This window comes from Diadema antillarum, unplaced genomic scaffold, assembly GCF_040938485.1.
Source record: "Diadema antillarum isolate AM-2024a unplaced genomic scaffold, OU_Dant_1.0 scf00000083, whole genome shotgun sequence".
NCBI classification, from domain to species: domain Eukaryota; kingdom Metazoa; phylum Echinodermata; class Echinoidea; order Diadematoida; family Diadematidae; genus Diadema; species Diadema antillarum.
In genome coordinates this window covers 1,126,281-1,149,406 of record NW_027270972.1, presented here as the reverse complement: position 1 = coordinate 1,149,406, position 23,126 = coordinate 1,126,281, and the positions used below count along the sequence as shown (strand labels likewise).

Genomic DNA, 23,126 nt, shown 5'->3' with positions numbered 1-23,126 from the left:
ACAGGCTTGCGTGTAAATAAAAAATACGCCCCCGGTACACTTTGCACAACTTGCGGCACTGTACCTCTCGAGCTCGCGTCCAATCGATTTTTCAGTAATACAGTAACATAAGTAGAGATCTCTCGTTCGTCGCTCAATCCTCGCACTGCTGCAGTGTTGCCAGATGGTGATTTCGGGAACCAAAAAGGGTGAAATTTGGTGATTTTTGAAGTTGTTTGGTGACAAAATTTTAGCCTGGTAACCAAATCAAAATTTGGTGATTTTTGGTAACTTTTTGGTGATTTTTAGACCGATGAAAAATAATCACACTAATTGAAAAGGAAAATGCATTTTGCCCAAAGTTTTCCCCTTATTTCCTGCAGAAACATAACATGTGCCCCTTTTTTTGTCACAGCGACACACACAAACACTCATAGTCATATGTCCATACACATCGTACACATTTTGCACTTAGTGTGTGTGACTACGGCGCGCCGAAAATTGCACCGAGACTCGCGCAGTGTTTGATAAAGGTTTATTGATACAATTTTGTCTTGAAATTAAAGCCTTACCTACGCTCTTCCAAATTTGGTGATTTTTGATGGCTTTTGGTGATTTTTTGCAAGCCTTTTGGTGATTTTACTCTGTTGGGACCTGGCAACGCTGCACTGCTGAGCTATCGCTACGTGCCTGCGAGTACTCCTTTCTCTTGATTTGGGAATTTGGAGAACATAAAACCTGGAACGATATCAACCCAATCGTGTCCTTTTCTTATGAACGGATCTACGGCTTATCTGGGAAATTTTAATTGGATTGTCTAACCACCAATTTCGTAAGTTGTCACATCTTGACTCATTCAAAATTATCACGTTTTTCTCACTATCTCTCTCGGTCATCAAACTGTTGGCTGACCCGTAACACTACTTCGTACTTTTGAAAGTGTTTGGTATATCGTGCGTGAAGGAGTAAGCTGTGTGTGAGTGAGGGAAGGTTAGAGCTAGTCGGGGCCCCTCCCAGGCCGGGTGTCTCCTCGGCAACACATCCGTCGATGTCTGCCTGGCCTACGCCGTAGGCCTTTGGACTTCAAGCAAGTGTCGCTGAGTTCTAGAATCTACTTCTGCATCAGATTAATGCAGTACAAATTTGCTCTGCACTCTAGTTTATAGTGAAAGTAACCAAAAAAAAAAAAAAAAGACTCTCATACTAAGTAAATGTAGAAAGAGTAATTATATCTAACGTTAGATCTAGCTTCCTTAGTACGATAGTAGTAGTATTAGCAGTGCATGAGTGTAGCCATCATAATTAAAAACCATAGTGCTCACAGCTTCAAAAGAGGAGTGCGGAAGATTCTGCCACTGCTTTTAATAGTCTAGTGTGTTTGATTTCATTTCGGGGTAAATAAACCTAAAGGGCAAAGGACCAAGGCTTGTGATTGTGTGCCTGACAAAAAGTCTAGCATCTTATGAGGCATCTATTCCTATTCTCTGGTTTTGATATTGATGACTTCATATTCCTCTTCTCTGGTTTTGATATTGATGAACCTTCATATTCCTAGTTTTTAATCGCAATGCTGGACCCATAGAGTCTAATCAAGTTTTTAATTTTAATATTATAATTATAGACCTACTGGAAGTCGGGAGAACTTAGAAGTCTTTTTTTTTCATGTTTCTGTCAGATAATTTTTGTACCTTGCCATGCATATCATATCAACTCAGAGTTGTTGGAAAATAAAAAGAGAAAAATCTCCTAGGTATCATATAACACTGATGCAATGGAAGTGTAACCTTCAATTTATTGAACCATTTAAATGTAAAATTAGACAGAAAGATCCGTCTGTCCAGAGGACTCTTTTATATTTTGCCATTAACGCTGTCCTCCGTAGGGGATCCGTGAAGCCAGAGGCAGTCTCCGCTGAACATTCCCCGACGGACAGATACAGACCGATCTTTCAGTCAAATGTAAAATGAGCTTCTTTTGTGATTAAAATGCAAAAACTTCAGAGAATAATCAAACCAAACATCACAGAACAGTTATCATCATGTGATGTATGACATCTTGAATTTTACCAATGCCATCTTCTGGCAATCACCTTTATATCATTTATTCAAATCCACTAGCTGCTAATTTAATTGATGCAGTTTAGTCACAGATTACACTGGCTAAAATGATATTTTAATGAGTTGGTGAAATGCGTAGGGCCTACACATTGTATCCATGTCATTCTAGTAGCTATAGGCTCCTAATGATCCTCAAAAAAAAAGAAGGAAAGAAAAAAAAAGAAGAAATAGAAACCACACCCAAACTCAAAACCCCTCTGTTTCCTTCCTTTCATTTTGAAGATACTGCTGAAAGGATAGTTGCTTTGCAACAGAATTAGGTCTACAATGCAGCAATAGTTTTTTTTTTTTTTTTTTTATTTGATTGGTCTTAGTGTCAAATACTAGTTGTCCAAGAGAGGAGAAAAAAGTACTTCATTTTTATAATACCATACATGTATACTGTATCATGTGTGTTAGCAAAAAAAAAAAAAAAAATAGATAAATAAAAATGTTTGCTTGAAGTGAAAGAGCAAGAAGTCATTTAAACAGTTGTTGGAGCAGGATATGAGATGAAAAAGAAAGTAATTGTTTGATGTTTTAGATACATTGTGTAGGCCTGCATGTATAATGTTTCTCAAGTCTCCAGAGAAATGACCCATTAGTCTTAAGTTGACGAGCATGATGATATAACACGTCTTATGATGTTTGACATACATGTAAAATACATTTTGCAAGTTTTTGAGTCATGACCTTTCAAAACTTGATCCAAACATAAAAAACTTGAAATGTTACAGGAAGAACCAACAGACTGTAATCTCTGCTAATTCATCTCTTGACTTTTTTTTTTCTATTTTAGAATCCCATTTAGCAGAGTTAGGCCTTAGTATACAAAAAAGTTTATCCCGCTTTAATTTACATACATTGTACGAATCAGTATCTGTAGGCTGCTATTGATAAAAGGAAGTTGTACAAATAGTACTGTGACCTTCAAGGAAGTGATAAATTCACGAGATTAACAAAGGTTTGCATTATCTCTTCAACCATTTAAGGAATGTTGGCTTAAAAAACTGTAGACTTCTTTTCCTTTAAAAATGCTTAGACCTGTAACTTTGTCCTGACTAACTTCCTGAAAATTCCTCCTCCTCTGGAATTTGTAGTGTAGAATCACACAGTGGTTGCCTTATTCCAGGTTACAACTGAATTATTGGTTTGAATGGAAGATGAATGATTCTATGTGATAATATTGGATTTTTGATACCGAGAAGAAGTAGTCTATAATTGTTGGAAATCTGACAACCCTTGCTAGACTATAGAGGCATCACAGTCACCATACCATGAAAAATACATGGGTTTACTTTTATCGCGGAAACTTGCTTTGATGTTATTCAGGTTTGAGAAAGCAAAAGTCAAACAGCTTGCCACTGAAAAACCCTCTTGATCATAATACACATTTATGTATGATATGAAATATTTACAGAAGTACGGTAGTGAAAGTTCTGTGGCAGATTTCACTTGGGCTGTAATTGGTATTTGACACCACTATCTGTTTCGTGCATGTGTGAAAATTATTTCACTTTGCTACAAACAATTCTACTACATTGTAAGTATCAAATTTCCTAAGAAATGAAAGATCCTAGTAAGAGGCCTTCTGAACTTGTACAATTGGATATCATCCCTGAACTTGCCTTGGAACACGATTCTTGGAATCATGTACTTGTAATTCATTTTGTGTGTTTGGTTTACTACAGTAGATAGAAATTAATCATTTAGGGAATGAGGAATGATATGAATTGTACAAGGGTCACTTGTATACAAACTTCTTGTTTTACCTCTGCTATCTTTAACACCATGCCTCAAGTAGAATAGATTTATTGAAGAATTCTTAAATGATGACAAGAGACTCGTTTTTATTTCAGTCGACTCGTTATGCTTATGATTAAATGCTGAATGCTGTTTACATTTTTGTATCAAACCATTGTTTTTGCATCAGTTGGTATTGTTTGTATCACCATCATTGTCTAGAGGCTAACATCTCTCTGCTCACATTTCCCCATTTTTCCTTTGCTTTTGCTTTTTTTTTTTGAATGTAGGTCAAGAAGAGACTGAATACTGCATGAGGACGACTTTATACCAAGAAGCTATGTTTTGCTGCAGGTAGTATTTTGAATTCCTCTGCCACACCTGTGTTTGGACAGGCAGCCTTCTTCTGCAAGAGAAATATCACAACACGTTTTATAGCTTTGCCTTGAAACGCAACCAAGATATCAAAAACAGTAACTCCTAGTCAATTCAGAGAGGATGGAGTTCCATTTAAGAACTTCTGAAAGTGGCCTTTGGCTACTGGTTCTTGTGGCTGGTGTTCTAGTGATGAATGTGAATGCAGCCAATGTCAATAACGATGGGAACGTCACCTACGGGCCATTGCCAGCAGGTGAGGGCTACTCCACACCGGCAACCTTTGACGAAGGGTCTTTCCCTCTGCCAACCACGTGGGATTTCATAGGAAATTTTCTACAAACTGTATCACCTGGTTCTCCACCATATGGTAAGTATTCCTGTAGTATGCAGTTCAAGCTTGCATGTTTATTGAAACTAGATTCATTGTACTAACTTGTCTTTTTGATCAAAAACCCATTTAAAGTGATATGTACCGGTAATAATTCATTGTTGTTGTTTTTGTCATTCAGTCTTGTGAAAAAATATACAAAGTAGTCTGGTTCAAAGCTGAGGGGCCTGCTGTACAAAGGAAACCTTGTGACATTAAATTACTTTCCACAATTGTAAATAGTAATAGCAGTAGCATGTCAAAGACTATTGAACAGATGGAAGCATTGAAATGTATAAAGTACTGAAACAATGAATAAAGCATTTACTGTAACTGAGATTGGAAGTTAGAAGTGTTATAAGAATAAAACCATTGAAAACCATTAATAGTAAAAAGGAATTAAGGTTAAAGGTTTTGCCAGTTACAAACTAGCTTTTAAATGAAAATGAGTATAATGACAAATAAAAGAAAAACAAGCAGATTAAGATTGCTTTTTTCAGCTTGAATCATGGACAAGAAGTTTATACAGGTTGCATTGGACATTTTTCTTGCCATGTTTCGTAAGCGATGTGTAAAACTTGACTTAGCAGTCCACTCTTTTAACCATTAACTTGTGACTTCTACACACAGCAACCATTTTGAGCAAGAACCTACATTAATTCTCTCCAAGTGATCTGGTTCATGAACTAACAAGTTTTAGACACTCATTTTGAACTGTCTGTAATGGAAAAAAAAAATTGTGTGATTCCATAGTGCTCTGCATCAAGTGCTCTTTGGTGGCCAAATGTGCATCTAGGGATAAAAATCAACAGCTCACTCAATTGGAAATGATGCCATTTGTGCATGCTCCAACTTTAGGCCAATTTCTGGAGTGTACCACTTTCATGCTGTTGGAGTCATATATTGTATATATCTGGTGTAGTAAGTTTGTAAAATCAGGCTAATTTCCCCAGCCTTGAAAAAAGTTAGCTCGCTGAAAGTACACTGTATGCTCTCTGTTCAGAAAGATCTGGGGCTTGTTTTGTTAGGGATTCTTGTGGTTGAGATAATGTACACATGAGAGATACGTACAGGCTTGTAACTTTATAAGTGTCCTTGACATCAAGCTACACTGTAGCAAGTTTGAATTAAGATCATTCTCCAAGGATGAGCCTTGAGATGTGCATACAGAATACATGAATCTGAAACCCTAGAAACATGATGCCTTTGGATGCAGCACATCACAAACTGCTGACGTCAAAGGAATCATGTCACGAGACTGCACTGTTCTGTCTGGTGGTCTGGTTCTGTGTACACAGCCATGCAATAATAGCAATGCATTTCCACTTTCCCCAAGTGTGTCAATAAGTGATCTCATATCTGTGTCTTGGTACTCTTTCCTTATTTGTATTTTTGAGGATATCATGCAATAAGAAGAGTTTGATTTCTTCCACTTACAGCACTTACATGTAATCTTAGGAACTAAAGGATATGTTTCTTTTTTATAGTGATAGAGCAGTATCTACACGTAATTCCTGTGAGCTCTCATGAACCACACTCCAACCTTAACCCAGTTCTTAAGCAGGTCAACTCAGGAAAAACAATTACCGGTACCAGCAAAAACGAGGGGAAAAAATGCACAAGTGTTTTGTAGTACAGTACTCTCCGCGTAATCGGGTATCGCTTAAACAGGTACTCCGTTTAATTGGGTAGTAATGTCAAAATCAGTTCTAATGCACATTAAAATTACCTGATAGTCGGGTTGCCTCTCTACATAAATGGGTAAATAATTTTCCTCTTATCTAACTTCTACCCACATTTTATCGCAGATAAAAACTTTAAGAAAACATGAATGTCAAATTTTCTACAGCTAATCGCATTCTCTGCTTGATTTGCAAAGAAGAATGATCATTTGGGGAGTGATTAAACATGAAAACACATGTACCAGTAGCGACTTGCCACACGTAAACGAACATTTAATACACATGTAGCTGGCACTCACAACTGCATAGACAGACAGGAGTTGAACACACTTGCGCTCCTCCCTTGCTCTGCAACAACATTCACAATACGAGAAGTTTGCAACGAAAATTAGGCCATTCACCAGCTCCATAATTTTGCTTTTCCCCAGTCACTTCTCGAAAAGTAACCCGAGGTTCTATGTGACTAGTGCACGCAAAGAGATGTGTTCATTTCAGAAAACGCCTACATGTACGTGTTAGCAAGGAGTCTATAGTCAAACGACAAAGTTTTCTGAAGACATGTTTATCCATAATATTGCTCGTGACTGAGCAAGTGTAAGGTATGTAAAATGTGCATGGCAAGCACGCGTGTTAAGCATACGATGCATAATGTACGTACATACACATTGTGTGTGTCGATTGTGAGTGAGACGTGTTCTTCTGTTAATCGGGTACTTCGCTTAATCGGGTACATGTAAGAAACGCTCTGCCTGAGCCTACCCGATTATGCGGAGAGTACAGTACTGTATTTAGAAAATGCTAGCCTCTTCTGTCAGTGCAGTTGCACTCAGATAAGGATCAGATTGATTTTCTTTCATCTTTATTCTCGGATCATGATTGTCATTGTAAAGCTTTTGATCAATAGAGATATGATAGATATTGATCAAAAGTTGTATGATATCCATGATCCAAGGATAGTGAGTGAAGATAAAGGAAAATCAATTTTATAGTGTTTCATTTAGAAATCATTCTTTTGCCTTGTACTACGACACGTGCATTCTTGTGATCACGATCTACAGTAGTTATGTACAATGTATGAAAAAAAGTCTGTCTAAGACTACAACACTAGACGATAAAGGACAGACAGGATTGTCTAGTGAGGAGACCTATTTTGATACACACAATGTGCATGAGTGTACTATTAATAAAGATGACTGGATTTCATGTTTTATTTATCGCTACTCTCTGATATTAATCCATTAGGCCTATGCATTGGAATTTGATACACAATGTGCCAAAGTGCCATACATTATATTCTGTTACAATTCTCAGCTATTTTTCTTCAGAATGCTTGGATCTGCCCCCCCCCCCAAAAAAAAAGTTTCAAAACCAAGATTCCACAAACGACATCAGCTGTAAATCATTAATTAGAAACTTCATTAACAAAAGACACAGGAATGCACCTACCCTAAAACTGAACATACAATAATGATGTACATAACTTGCATGTTTCTGTACAATGTCTTTTGTTATGCATTTGCATTGTGTAGGCCCTTGAATGTAACTCACTGAGATTGAGATCTTTAAACAAAACACACTGATATCAAGATCTTTAACAATTCTATATTCTTCTGATCTGTGGGTGGGTCACAATAGCTGGCGTACTTATTAAAGCAGCCAAGTTGCTGCAGATCGTGCCCAAGGATTGTACATGAATGTTTAACCATTAATGTACAGCGTGACACTATTGAATGCTATGCAGAGTACAATAGGGGTTTGTCGACTGTGGTCTGACTGGTCCCTTACAGAAACTGTATGGAAATTGATGAATCCCAAAGGGGAACAAGTTAAAAGTCTAAATTTTTTAAGACATACAATGAAGTCATAAAGCAAGGGTACTTTGTCACTCACAAGGAGGTTTTAAGTTAAACTCCAATATTCAGGTACCCCATGTTATTTTCTGTCATGGTTATCAATATAAAATTCCAAATACATACATAAAAATAGTTGATGCCTCACACTGTGAAAGATTCTATGCAATAGGAAAAGCTGAAATTGTGCCCAGTAATTATAATTCTGAAAGTAACATTTAGATTCTTACTGTCAATTTCTGTTTAATATGAAATGACAGATGTGTGCTTGAAATTTCAAGAAAATGATCCAGAAAAGTAGTAAATGAGTGATTATCCAAAAATATCAACTACATATTTTTACTGGAGAGAAAAAGACAAACTGTTCTCAGAAGTGATGAATGTTGTTGAGAGGGAGGTAAAATCAAACATATCTAGTCACCTGTCTTCATTCATCTACAGTATATGGTGCAGACCTACGAACCATTCTGAATTTAAAGGAAAGAATCTGATCCAAGTTTTGACTATTCCCAGCTCTTGTTTCTAATTCTATAGGAGTTTCCTATTTTTTTCACTGCACACTCCTATGGGAACTGCTCTTTCTTTCCTACTTTTGAGCCAAACCATCTGTCTTTTTCAGTCAAAAACATTAAAAGGTTTGTTAAAGGCATATTATACATTTAAAGGCTTTTTCCCAACAATTCCAAAGATTTGGAAGAACTTAATTGCTCAAGAAGTGCAGCTGAACTAATCCATTGGAACAGTTGAAAATTCCTGCATGATTTGAGATATGAAACAAGGAAATTTGTGACAATACCCCTAGATATTTTAGGAGAGAGATGTTTGTAAAAGTTCAGTTATGCATGAAGCAGTTACAATGTATTTGCCCATCAGCAAGGGCTGGCTTCATTTGCTCTTTTATCAGTTTCCTTACAAATTAAATCATTCATTTATTGATTTGTTTTAAGGTTAGTGATTTCTTTACCTGAAACCAATTAAAAAGATCTCTGTTTTTTCTTTTAATCTTCTGTACCCACCAAGAAAAGATTTGCACAACACTATTGTCATATGGCTGACACAGACTTTGTGAGCTTCCCATAGGACAGTACCTGATCTACAATAATTGTACTGTCATTCATTTGGTGAAGTGTTTTTAGAACTGCCAATGTATCACTGGTACATGGTACATTGTATTCTTTATCTCACACATCTGTACACACAGTTTTTATTCTTTGTCTTGCTTTTTTTTTTTGGGGGGGGGGGGGGTTGTGGTATTGTTCATTTGCATTGCTAAAGGCACTGTATGGTCTGTATGATGAATATCTATTTCACTCTGACAAATAGTTATTCAAGTCATTATATGTTTAAGCAAAGTTCTTGTCCAGTAAAAGTGACTACTCTTGCAATTATTACTATTTTTTTCTCCCAATTATTTGACTTAAATTTGTATGAGAAAATTGTAGAGGTTTCAGAAGTTACAAATTGTACATTGTGTGTAATTTTATCTCAGTGAATATTCCCATAATATGATGTATACAAATGTTCGCTATGGTTTTTTTTTATCCAGCATACTTTTGCATTTTTTGTGTTTCATTTCTATGTCTTTTCATGTCCAAAACTAACCTTCATATATTGTCTTCAAAGATGCTTAAAATCTCTTGAGCACTAGGATGGTTCTATTGCAGCCCATCTTAAAGATGTCAGATTTCTATTGCAAAGACATATTCACAAGGATGTATGGGATTACCATAAGTGCCATAGGATACAAACTTGACCAAATTCTCAAGATGCAGCTGTATAGAAGACGAAGAAGAAGAAGAAGGAGAAAAGAAATGCAATGTGTAATATCTACAAAATGTAGATCAACCCCTGAACAGTTTTCAGGAACAGGGTGTGGTTTACAGATGTACGTACCCCAGTATGTACATCCTACTCTGAAGCTTATGGCTTCTCAAAATAATTGACCTTAAAGGGTGTGTACAGTTCTGGTCGAGGTGAGGATTTAGCTTTTAACGTTTTGCGAGATATTCAGAAATCACTCTATGAGATGTCAAAGAGCATGCAGTTCTAAGAGGTATCAAAAGTTTATTCGATGAAAGTCGGTTTGGAAATGGCTGAGATATATCCAAAAACAAGGTGAAACAAAGAGATTAAAGTTGTGGCATGTCGCCTTTTATTATTAGCTTTTCTTTGGATATCTCAGCCATTTGAAAACCAATTTTCATCAAATAAACATTGAATCCTTCTTAAAACTAGAAAAGCACTCTGAGAGCGCAGACCTCGGCCAAACATGAAGCTTATCTCCACCACTACACTGATCTTGTTCTTCCATAGAAATATCATACGTACACACAACATCGGTGCTAAAAGTCGCCAGATTTCCACATAGAAGCCTTTGTTACGTCATAAGCTCTCAGCTGCACGGCGCACCCCGCCCCAGCAGAAACTAGAGCACACACTTTAGTGCGCGCAGGCAAACCTCAAATACGCGCAGCCTGAACTCCCAAGTTCATTGACCCTACCTGCCAAAACATAAAAAATCCTTCATAAACTCCCCAAAAATTCTCGGATCATTACCAAAAGTTAATCGTTTGTTACTTGTGTCATTCTCAACCTTTCCTGCAACTTTCATCCCAATCCGTTCACTACTACATTGTATTTGAGTTATTTTGCACACGGACAAACTAACGAACGAACGAACACACAAACCAACGGTAACGAAAACACAACCTCCTCCCTTGGCGGAGGTAATTACATGCTCTTTCATATTTCATTAGAGGTTTTTCATTATCTCACTTAATAGGAATGTTCAAAACATGAATCCCCACCTCAACCAGTACTGTACAGTCCCTTTAAAGATGTGCCCTACCCCTTCTTGTTTCCTATTGCTACACTTAAGGCTGTTGGAGATGATAAAATTGTACAAAGCCTGCATCTAGTACAGACCTTAATAAAGGGATCATATAGTTTTGGTTGAGACCTAATTTCTGGTTTCTAACATTTTTTTTGTGAAATAATGAGAAACCACTTATGAAATATGAAAGAGCATGTATTTCCATGAGGAATTCAACGTTTATTTGATGAAAATTGGTTTTGAAATGGCTGAGATATATCCAAAACAGAGTGATTCTAATAAAGTGTGGGACCCACATTACAATCGCTTTGTTTTACTTTGTTTTTGGATGTTTCCGTCATTCCAAACTCAATTTTCATCAAATAAACTTTGAATTCCTTTTAAAATGGTATGCTCTGTACTATTTCATAAGTGTTTTCTTGGTACACTGTATCTCGCAAAAAGTTAAAAGCCCAAATCTCATCTCCACCAATACTGTACCATCCCTTTAAAGGACAAGTTCACCTTCATAAACATAAGGATTGAGAGAATATAGCAATATTAGTAGAACACATCATTGAAAGTTTGAGGAAAATCGGACAATCCGTTCAAAAGTTATGCATTTTTGATGTTTTTGTGCAGTAACCGCTGGATGAGAAGACTACTGCAATGTGTGAATAACTTAGATGTCACATGCGTACAACAATATACGGAAAATATAAAGAGAATTTCACAAAATTTCATCTTTTGAAAAAAGTACACATTCCCCCGACTCGTTATCGACAAATGTTATGGGTAATATTATTCCCCCTGCCTTTAGAAAGAGGCAAGTCAAGTGCTCTTTTATTATGCGAAAAAAGTGAAAATATGTTGAATTTTCTTTACATTTTCTTTATACTGTTGTACGCATATGACTCACAAGCTGTAGTAGTCTCCTCATCCAGCGGTTCCAATACAAAAATTTTAAAAATTCATAACTTTTGCGTAGATTGTCCAATTTTCCTCAAACTTTCACTGATGTGTTCTACTAATATTGTTGCATTCTCTCAATCCTTATGTTTATGAAGGTGAACTTGTCCTTTAACACTGTGTTCAGCAAGTCTGGAAGGCAACATGAAATTGTTCTGACATGTTTTTTTTCCCTCAAACTCTGATGAACAAGATGGACAATGTATTTCCATTTACAGCACTAGGAAGTACAATATCTACAACAATAGATAGGACTTATGAGAGACATCAATACTCTATAGTTTTGGAGTTTAAACATACTGATCATAATTACATTGTACATAGGAAAGCATGAAATTGGGATATATTTCTTGGGTTAATCTGTCGTGGTTCTTTTGTGAAAGCAGCTGCGCAGTTGAAAAAAAAAAAACTCTTACATATTGTAATAGATAAAGGAAAATGTGTTTCAAACGGGACAAACACAGTGCATAGATTAGCCTACAGATTTCACATTAATCGTACCCAAATTTGTGTCAATACTAGAATTTGTACATGTTTGACAAATAATCATTACACCATTTTTCTGTCACATTGTGGTAAAATCACTACAATGTAGCTGTTCAACATACTGTATACGCTATAATTTTCGCGTACATAAATTTTCGCGAATTGCCCCTGTCACACATTTTCGCGAGTGGTTAAATTCGCGATTGGGGGACCAGACAAAATATGAAATGGCAAAGAAAGTGTGAATTTTCAACTTACATTGTACTAGCAAATAAGAATGAAACTAGTTATACACTGCATGAAAAAACTTACCAAACTCTGCGAACTAGTAAGTTAGAATTCGACATTTTTGAAGTGGTTAAGTCAATCGCGCTAGATTTCTGACGAGTGGTCCCCTTGCGATAATGGATTGGCTCTCTACAGTATTCGTAAGTAGACGTGGATGTGCTATATACGTAAACAAGCTTAGCCAGTGAGTATGGTCTGTTCGGTAAGCCGTGACATGGTATACTAGTACTGAAAAGTTTGTATCATCAAGGCAAGGGATTCATTTTGGAAGGTAATATTTTCGCGTGTTGTTAATTTCGCGAATAGCTCCCGACTCGCGAAATTCGCGAAAATAAAACCCCCGCAAAATATATAGCGTAAGCAGTATTATGTTACATTTTGTTAGTTGCTTCCTTTCTATTTTTGAATAAAATTATTACGACCGATCCCAATTAAATTTGTAATCGGTTCTGTAACTATGGTAGTGAACATCCTGTTCTTGTCGAATGAGGGTTACTTTGAACGGCATATTATTAAAATAAAAGCTGTTTGATCCATTTAATCCTCTCACATATTTGCTGTTTTTCCGGTAACACTGTAAATAATACATTCAGTGCATTGCCGTCCCAGATTCCATAAGCCATGAAACTTGGCATGATGTTCAGTGTATTGGACTGATGGCTTGTAAGTGGGCCAAACATTTCAACATACTACAGAAAGCTATTAAAATGAATAATTGCAATATGATTCTGGTTTACTTGTAGTTACTGAAGATTTTGTCTCTTCTAGTAAGCTCTGACTTCATAAAATATTGCACTGTCGTTTACATTATTTTATGTTGACGTACGTGTAGTTTGTGTAGTTACATGGCACTTGATACAGCGCGTACATTTGTAGCCTGGTAGTTGCAGATATGAAGAATGTGTTTCGTAGTGTTGGCCCATCGCGCTGTCTGGAAACCTTTGGCGTAATTAGTGTTCACCCCCCTTTCCTGGGCTGATGGTGACTCACTACCTTGGCAGCCCCTGTAAGAAGTCGGATTTACATCATAACTCTTTTGAGTTGTGCCTTGTGGCAGGGGGAATTATGAACTTTGGTTGCTGTTGTTGTTGTTGTGTTGTTCTCGTTTGAATAAGGCCAGAAAGATACATCGTATGAGTTTCTCAGACACTCTGTAGATAGGAGAAGAGATAAAGAGTGAATCCCTTTCACTGTGTCAGTTACAAGTAGTGTACCTGCAGATGGCACATCATCAGCATGTTATGTTATACTTTTTTTGTTGAGACACAAGTTACAAGTAGATGGAACATCAGCATGTTTTATACTTTTTTCTTTTTGTTGAGACCTTTCATTCAAATCTTTTCTCAGGGCCCGCAGAATATCACATGAAATATGCTCAATAGGAAACTACATGCAGTACACAAATTGTACATCTTTGCACTCCGTTGTAGGTTCTCCCAGAAAATTATAATTATGTACATTGTGATTCTGTGTTACTGTTTTTAGTATAGATCTCTGCATTCCTTCATGTATTTTGTGAGCAATCCTTTTGTAGTTAAACATTGCAGATTATAGCAAAAGAAAAGAAAGTGATCCATTCTGTTACTCTAAACATATGCCAGAGAAGTACATAGATGTACCCTTTTGTATAGCAAATTCTTTCATCATTGTAGAAGTTCCTTATTATCTTCATTTGCTCATTTGTAGCCCCAACACTTGTCCTCTGTTCTCAATGTAGTTTATACAGCTTAATGCAAAGGATACTGTATAGTTTGCATTGATCAAAGTCATGACTGGTAAAAATTCCACTCCCACATGGCATTCAATTTGACTGTATTTACACGGTATATTCAAGTAGCTCAGAAAAATGATACAAACAGAGTTGTATAGGAGTTTAATCATAATTTAAGAGAAAATGGAAAGTTGTGGAGCTTGAAAGTTTGACTTAATTTTATGAAATATACACGTATGGGTACAGTCTCGCAATCACATAATTGCAAATTTATAAGATGATATGTTGTCTCCTTTTCGATGAGCCAAACTTGATTCCTAAGCATTAGACTACTTTTAATATTGTATCAATTGCAATACTCCAAAATTTATGACTTACAGGGGGAAAGACTTGTGCTGCATTACCAACTAAACCAAATGGTGTCACGTTTCTTTTTGATATTCTTTATACCTGTTACACGTGTAGCATTCCTTTCAAACATACAGTCTGTATAGCTTTGATGTTTGATGATGATGGTGCCACTTTTTAAATCTCATATTTGATCAGCTGGTAAGCTTTACATTGTATTCGATATCCTTTGGATTACATCTAGTCTAAAAACAAAATTGCAGTTTGCTTGTCTGTTTGATACATGAGGCATGTCTAATTGAAAAGATCTGGGAGAAAGATTACATTAATTAGGACTATTGCAGCATTTGAATGGAAATAAGTAGGCTTTTTAGAAGCCTTGTCTGGCCCAGGGAATTTCAATACCCTGGACAATTTTTCACACAAAGCCATCAGGTGATCTGTGTATCTACACATTGTACATCCTGTGTCCTCACTGTAAATGAAATAAGAATATTGTAGAAATTAAAATTTTCACACTATTCTACTCATCAAAAAACTCGCATGAAAATAAAAGCACGCTATTTTCTTTTTTGCTTGTTCATATGAAATACTACTTCATGTTCTGATATAATAGTTGAATAAAAAACAGGTGGAAATCATGCTACGTGTACCTGGCTGAGCACGAAAAAAAATTGCATGTGTGAAAATTTCCACTTTTAGCATGCATAATAAAGATAGAAAGGAAAGTCATGCCCGGTACTGAATACGTTGAGTTCATGCAGTGTCTGCTGGGGAATTCTGTTACATGTACATGCTCTTGTCATGCTGATTTTGTGATGCTCCAATGACATCGAGATGTCACTTTTAAGCTGGATTGCAATCACACTTTCTTTAGATCAACACACTGATATGCCACCAAACTGTCTATTCAGTGTTTATCATAAATAGAACCCTGCTTCACAGTTTGGCTACGTAAGCTCAAGTGATGACTTTTATCAGTAATTCAGTTTACAAATGGTTCTCTCACTGACTGTGAGGTACTAGGGACCAAGCAAGTTCGGTACTAGAACTGGAGCAGTTTCAGTAAATGTACCTACAATGTGTGTGAGTGTGCATGTGAACACATACAAGTGTGTCATACTGTGTGCGTGTGAACACATACAAGCGTGTCATACTGTGTGTGCGTAAGTGAGTGTGTGTGTGTGTGTGTATGTCCAGAGACATAATGACCAAAAAAGAACCGAAAATTGATGCCACACCTGCTCGTGTTTGTTCCTCTGCTGATGTTTGAAATGTTATAGGCAACTACAGTGTAAGGGTACCATTTGCCTGAAGGCCTATCGTGTCTTGTCATTAAACAGCTGACTCTTGTTATGAAGAAAATTGATTTAACAAACTCTTGTTGCACCGCAGTAAATTTTATTGGCCTATAGTTTAATATCTATTTTAGTGCTTCTTCGATTTTGTTGTTTACACAATTTTGGATCACTGACAAAGTAATTTCACCAGTATCAGGGATTTTGAATGAGAGCCCACTGTGTCATGCACTTGAACAAATTCTTGACACGCAAGATGTTTGTAAGCGTTCATTTCCATGACTCAATGGTGCTCATGTAAGTTCTCTCTGAAAAGGAAACTTTGACACTGGCCAAAAAAATATTTTATGACAGTAACAGAATTTATTTTGCCAATGCAGTAAAAAACAACAACAAAGAAACAAATGTGAGAACTCCAAGCCAGGACTATTTTATTTTAAGATGTGGAGTTGATGTGCATGTTATAAATTCTCACTTTATTTTCATCAAGCAAACTTGATGTACAAGCTTGTATTGATGCATTGTTGTGAATATGATGATGATGATGATGATGAACATCTTTATCAGAGTGCCATTTATCTGTAAAGAACATTCAAAGGTGCCTGGCTCCCACAGTGTAAAATATTATTCACAAAGTTACTGAAAAAAGATTAGGTCTTTAGTTCAGATCTAAAGGTTTCAAGGTTGTCATGATTCCAAAGAACCACTTGGGTTGGTAAACAGTTCCACAGACGGGGAGCAAATGAAGAGAAGGCTCTATCCCCGTATATGTTTTTAGGCACGTACATTTACAGTAAATATCACACAACACCTCCTCTTTTGACTTTGAAAAAGCTTTATACAGGATATAATGTATGCCACATTCCATTAGTGATTCCTCAATTGCTCCCACTCAGTGTTATTTATTTTGCAGTTTTACAGTATCCAGGGTCCTCTTTTGTACTTGACACTGAATGCAGCCATTAAAGGCGGTGCTTCATTGTCGAAATAATACAATACTGTAAGTGTGAAATATATCTTTCTTTTTTTTTGGGGGGGGGGTATTTTGCAAACTTTATCGTTTGTCTAGACTGTGACATGGATAGTAGGGCCTACATGTCTACAATGTTCGTGATTAACTGTATGTAGTCGCAATGTTAAGTTGAGAAGTGACATGATTTACGATATGTACATGTATGATTCATTGATGTTCAAGTATTTTTTGCAGCTCTCGTCATCACAGCATGAAATGTTACATACAACTGTAGAAGAGGGTTTTGATAACATGGTCATTCAGCTTTAAATCATGTACTGGTTTAACTATTTATATGATACTATACCCTCGAAACTATGAATACAGTAACACAATGACTAGTCACAGCTACATTACTGACAAAGAAAAAACAAGAAGGGATATAAGTAATCTTGTGCACTTTCTTCATTCTACAATGTACTGGCAGATGAAGAAATGGTGCCGCTTTCTTCATCCTTATACAGGATGAAGAAAGTGCACAAGATGAAATTCTTCAAGAGAAGCTGCTTATAAAAGTGCAGTCAGAGCATGACAAATTGTATGTTTTGTGGATCAATTCCAGACGAATGCTACCACCACAAGGTGCTGAAAATGCTTGACCGGTGCGCTGCGCCATCCTTTCATTGATTGTATAGTGCAGTGAGCTCTTGGCAACGTCACCTTTTGTTGACACATGTTATTGGTTACTTATACTGCCATCGCTTGGTAGAAGTGGTCAAGGCATGGCCAGCTATTCAGAAAGTGCACTGAAGCCTTCCTCCTCTCAGTTTAGTTGTGTACTCTGACCTGAATTCTTACAAGTGTTTCAGGATGTGAATGACCAATTTATTCTCAATGATATTTATCTAAAGTTGTTGAAGAGTGAGCTACACATCTACTTTACCTAGCGCAATATTCCTCAAGTATGCCATTTGTATTTTACCAGAAACTTTTTGTCAGTATTCCTGTCGGAACAGGTTGCCCTTTTCTAGAAAAAAGAAAATACACCTGTTTAAGCTCAATGAATTTGTAGTATAAAAGCTTCTTTATCAATGGTGTCAAATGCTGTTAAAGATGTCAATATCTAGTAGCCAAGTGTCCAGAAGGATGTTTTCTTTAGTGCCATATTTTGTGTGTGTGTGTGTGTGTGTGTGTGTGTGTGTGTGTGTGTGTGTGTGTGTGTAGCTCTTTCAAGCTGATAGCTACTTGTACCTGTACATTAAAAGTGTGGGAAATATTTGTAGGGGACATACAAAATCAATAGATTTAATGGGATATTAAAAAGCTTTGCTCTATCCTTTTGCCATTTTAATTTTTTTCTTATTCATTTTTTAAACTAATGATGTGCATATTTGATGACATGACATGTGAATGACAGGGAATGTGCCTGCTTTTGGAAGTACTCTCATATTTTAGAGATACATGTAAAACATTACATGTTTAACAGTATCTAAAGACTGATCTATTTGATAAATTTTACTCGGTGCCACATTTGTAGAATATTGAAACATGTTAAAACCACAAATGCTCATTGAACTATAGTTGATGTCTCCTCATATTGTGTAGTATTTCACCATTTTTTGTTTTTGTTTTTGTTTTGTGTTAAAATCAACTATAGTATACATTGTATGTATACCATGTGCATAATTCTTTGGTGTTCAGGGCACTGTAACTGAAGACGTTGATAACGAATGCACAGAGTATTCCCGGTGGAAATCACTTAGCGTCTAATTATTGATTTTCTGCAGGGCGTTTTCAGTGGAGCATTCAGATTCTGATATTGGCATGTAAAGTGTGTAGCTCTGAGAATGAGTGGTCGAAACCAGCAGACATGGACCTGCGAGTCTAAAGTCAGTAAAATTAGTCACATGTGAGTTGTCTTCTGCTGGCCTGATTGAGTACATGTATAGTCTACAATCTATTCAAGTAAATGAGATTCAGTCATGCGTTGTACTACATTGATACAAATTGTATGTCGCAGAGTGTACATTTGTAGTGATACACTTCACTTCCATTCCATTACTCAAGAATGGCAGAAGTCATATAAATGCCACAGGGGAGCAGTTAGCATAAGAGCGGAACAAGCTTTAGTGTATTTGCTGTATCTATGTGCCTGCTTTTCATACTCGTTCATCCAGCAATGCACGCACCAGTCAGTTTGAGAACAGTACATACATGTAGTAATGCCTTTTTCTACACCAATGAGTTTTAAAGGACAAGTCCACCTTCATAGACATGTGGTTTGAGTGAATGCAGCAATATTAGTAGAACACATCAGTGAGAGTTTGAGGAAAATCGGACAATCCGTTCAAAAGTTATGAATTTTTGAAGTTTCTGCTCAGTCACGGCTGGATGAAAAGAATACTATAGTTTGTGATGTCACATGAGTACAACGATATAAAGAAAGAATAAAGAAAATTCAACATATTTCCATTTTTCTCGCATAACAAAAGAACACTTAGATTGTTGTAACTTCTCTCTTTCAGAAGGCAGGGGGAAAGATATTACCCTTAACATACGTCGGTAGCAAGTCGAAAAAATGTGTACTTTATTCAAAAAGTAATGTTATGTGAAATCCTCTTTTTATTTTCCTTATATAGTTGTACGCATGTGACATCATACACTGTAGTAGTCTTCTCTTCCAGCAGTGACTGCGCAGATACTTAAGATATTCGTAACTTTTGAATGGATTGTCTAATTTTCCTCGAACTTTCACTGATGTGTTCTACTAATATTGCTGCATTCTCTCAATCCTTATGTACATATGAAGGTGGACTTGTCCTTTAAGGAGAATGAGGAACTCGTGAAGTGAGAGAATGCAGCGATACTAGATCACATTGATCAGCGAAGTTTGAGGAAAATCAGACAAACCGTTCACAAGTCATAAATTTTTAAAGTTTCGGTTAAAAATATACATTGTATGTGTTATCCCTGCTGGATATGAAGACTGCAACACTTTGTGATGTCACAGCTGGGCAATGATACAAAAAAAAAACATACAGAATTCAACAAAATTACATTTTCAATGATGCACATTTATAGGTAGATTCCTTCAGCTTATAAAATGACTGACATACAATGCTATCTTAAGGATGATACGTTGATACCCCGCGCCTTATGAAATACATGTTGGTACAATGTAAGTTAACCCCTTGAAGACGAGTCCCGAGTATACTCGGGCAGGTGTCTCTGGGAGATGTGTGTAGTAGCAAAATTAGTCCATCTTCAATGGTTTAAGTACTCTGTCATGATGCAAAACACATACACACACATACACAAACAAAGAAATGTATAACTTGAGAATAAATTGCATGACAGTCCTCAAACTTCACTGAAGTGTACTGCTACTATGTTTGAATTTGAACACTTAATCTTTGTAGAGAAAAATATTCTATGCCAATCACTGTATATATGGAAATGTGTACTTGAAATACAATTTGTTTTATCATCAATCAATACATATCATAATCTGAAGGGAATTTAGTGAGGATTTTGTCCATTTTCTCCTACGGGGGAGAAACAAATCATATTTGAGATAAAATAATACATAAGATCCTTGAGAGTGCAATTTAGATATTTGTGTGTCAAGGAATACAATGCTGTGGTGTAATATGGCCTTTGTGTACTGTATGTCCTCGAAAGAAGCAAATACTGGGCAGTTAATTGTCCCCCATCCTTGTTAGTTGGAAGCGATGGAAGCCATGGTTGTCAGCTCAAACTAGCTCAACTGCCAAAAACAGGATGAGGGGTTAAATAGGGAGGTATTTGTTCGCTTGTAAACCACCAGATACAAAATACATTTACACATTGTACTCATAAACATGGTTATGGCAAGTTTACAAGTTATCCAGGATATACACGTAATGTTACACACCACTAGAAAAAATACAGTGACGCATACTGTACACACACTTTTGTATAAAAGAGAAAGATCAAATTCAATCGTTGTGTAATATTGCTTCATACCCACTTAACATGTCCCTTTTTGAAATTTTTATGATGGAAAAATTCAAAAATTAAAAGCTTGATTATGTTGGCAAACATGTGTGATACCCTTCAGGTATCTTGATTAAAAAAAAAGGTCATGATAAAGAAACTAAGATTTTATAATCTCAATAAAATGTTGCATTTCCATGAAGCCTCAAGTTACAATGATTCCATTTTACTTAAATTATCATATTATGCAGGCTGATGATACTGTATGGTCGATTTGCTCTGTAATTTGTGAGCACTTGGAATCATTTGCAAAGCAATAAAGATATCTGGTTTAATTGTGATGACAGGTCCAGTAGGCCTCTTGAGTCATTTTTACAACATCACCCTATCATGTTGATATAAGATGTGTTTATTTAGGCTATATGTTGTAAAATTCTAAAACAGATTTTCTTCTATTTCCCTGTGTGTTGTCTATTTTATTGCTTTTCTGAGAAGAAATACAAATGTATATCATTGTTACTCTGGTACAGGCATTGAACTCAGAAATTAACAAGTGGACAGGTCTCTGTATAGTGTGTGTTCGTAATGAGACTTTGTTAATTTGATGTGTGAACTGACATTTAAATGACAGAGGGGCGTGGTTCGGTAAACCCCTGCACAGATGCACTGTAATATAACGAGATGGTAACAATCGCTCTGATGTCGTTCAGTTTGAGATGGAACAATAACTGTCACATACCGAAGGTTTACAATACATGCACCAGTGAACGCATTCTCGTCAAGTTTGTGTGTTGGGTGACGGAGGAGCGACGAGGCTCTCAGCCTATCCCATACGAACAAGTGTATCATGGGTTCACTGGCAACTTTCATCCAGTGCTCTTACTTACTGTACTCACAAAAAGAATTGTAAATGCATTATTCGGAGTCTATCTTGCCTGACCAGTTTTGACATACTTTTCTCGGGGAGGGGGGGGGGGGGGGGGGGGGCAGGGAGAGCAATGTCTGGGTTTAGCCTTTCGGAAATGTACCTTAGTCATGATTCGATAGGTATGTGTTTTTTGTGGTGTTTGTCTTGTTTTTGTCTACTGTTTGTCCTTTGCTCTCTTGTAATTCTCCGGTATTTACGTTTTCTTTCTTATTTCTACTTCTACCACTTTTTCTGTTCCTTCCTCCTCCTTCTCGTCCCCTTACATTCTTTTATGCTCTCTCTTATCTCATCCTCCTGGGGTCTCTGCCATGCATTGCTCGAACGCACATTGGCGCTCGATGGCACCGAGTACGTCCTATTTCTTTCTGACTCCTAGATGATGCGAGTCGAAGACTTTGCCTTTCATTCATTAAACAGTGATGAGTTCTTTGAAATGTTCAGTAATAACACGGAAACACAGGCAAATAATGACCCCTCTAGTAAAGATTATCAGTTACCTTTTAATTTTTATGAGGATAGTGTTAATTTTTGTCAGAATAACAATGAACAATATCCAAGTTCAGAATATTTCACTATTAACAATATCAAATCTTTCGTTGAAGGTAATGATTGTGACAATAATTTGTCTTTAATGCATCTGAATATAAGGAGTTTGAATCATAATTTTGATAATTTTCGCTTATTTATGGATGGCACTCATGGATCCTTAATACAATGTAATAGGTCTTAGTGAAACATGGACCACTCAGGGTTCCACTTCTATGTTCTCACTCCCAGGTTATGATTTCATACATAATAGCAGAAATCAGAGAATGGGCGGAGGCGTTGCTTTTTATGTAAAACAAAATCTGGATTATGTTATTCATGATGAATTGAATTGTATGAGTGAAATTGTTGAATCACTTGTTATTGAAATTAAGGTCCCTTATTCAAAGAATATAATTGTGTCAGTATTATATAAACCTCCTAATTCTAATATTTATGATTTTTTTGAATATGTACAATCCTTATTATCAAACCGAACTTTTAATAATAAAGATTGTTTTATTATGGGAGATTTTAATGTTGATTTGTTAAAGTTTCAGACTTTAAACACTGCCCAAAATTTTTTGGATATAATGACTTCTTCGTCTTTTTTACCGCTTATAACAAAACCAACTCGTGTTACCAATCATTCTGCAACACTTATCGACAATATATTCTGTAACATCAGCCCTTTACCTGCCTCCGGAATTATTTTATCAGATTTATCTGACCATTATCC

At 36.4% G+C, this 23,126-nt stretch overlaps 1 long non-coding RNA gene across 1 annotated transcript in view; it reads left to right on the top strand.

Moving 5' to 3' along the window:
- Positions 1-650: 650 nt before the first annotated feature.
- LOC139717845 (uncharacterized) overlaps positions 651-23,126 on the top strand; it is a 37,745-nt gene continuing 15,269 nt past the window's right edge. The window contains exons 1-2 of the long non-coding RNA XR_011710006.1: positions 651-811; positions 4,109-4,563. This is a non-coding gene — a long non-coding RNA (uncharacterized lncRNA). The remainder of the gene's footprint in view (positions 812-4,108; positions 4,564-23,126) is intronic.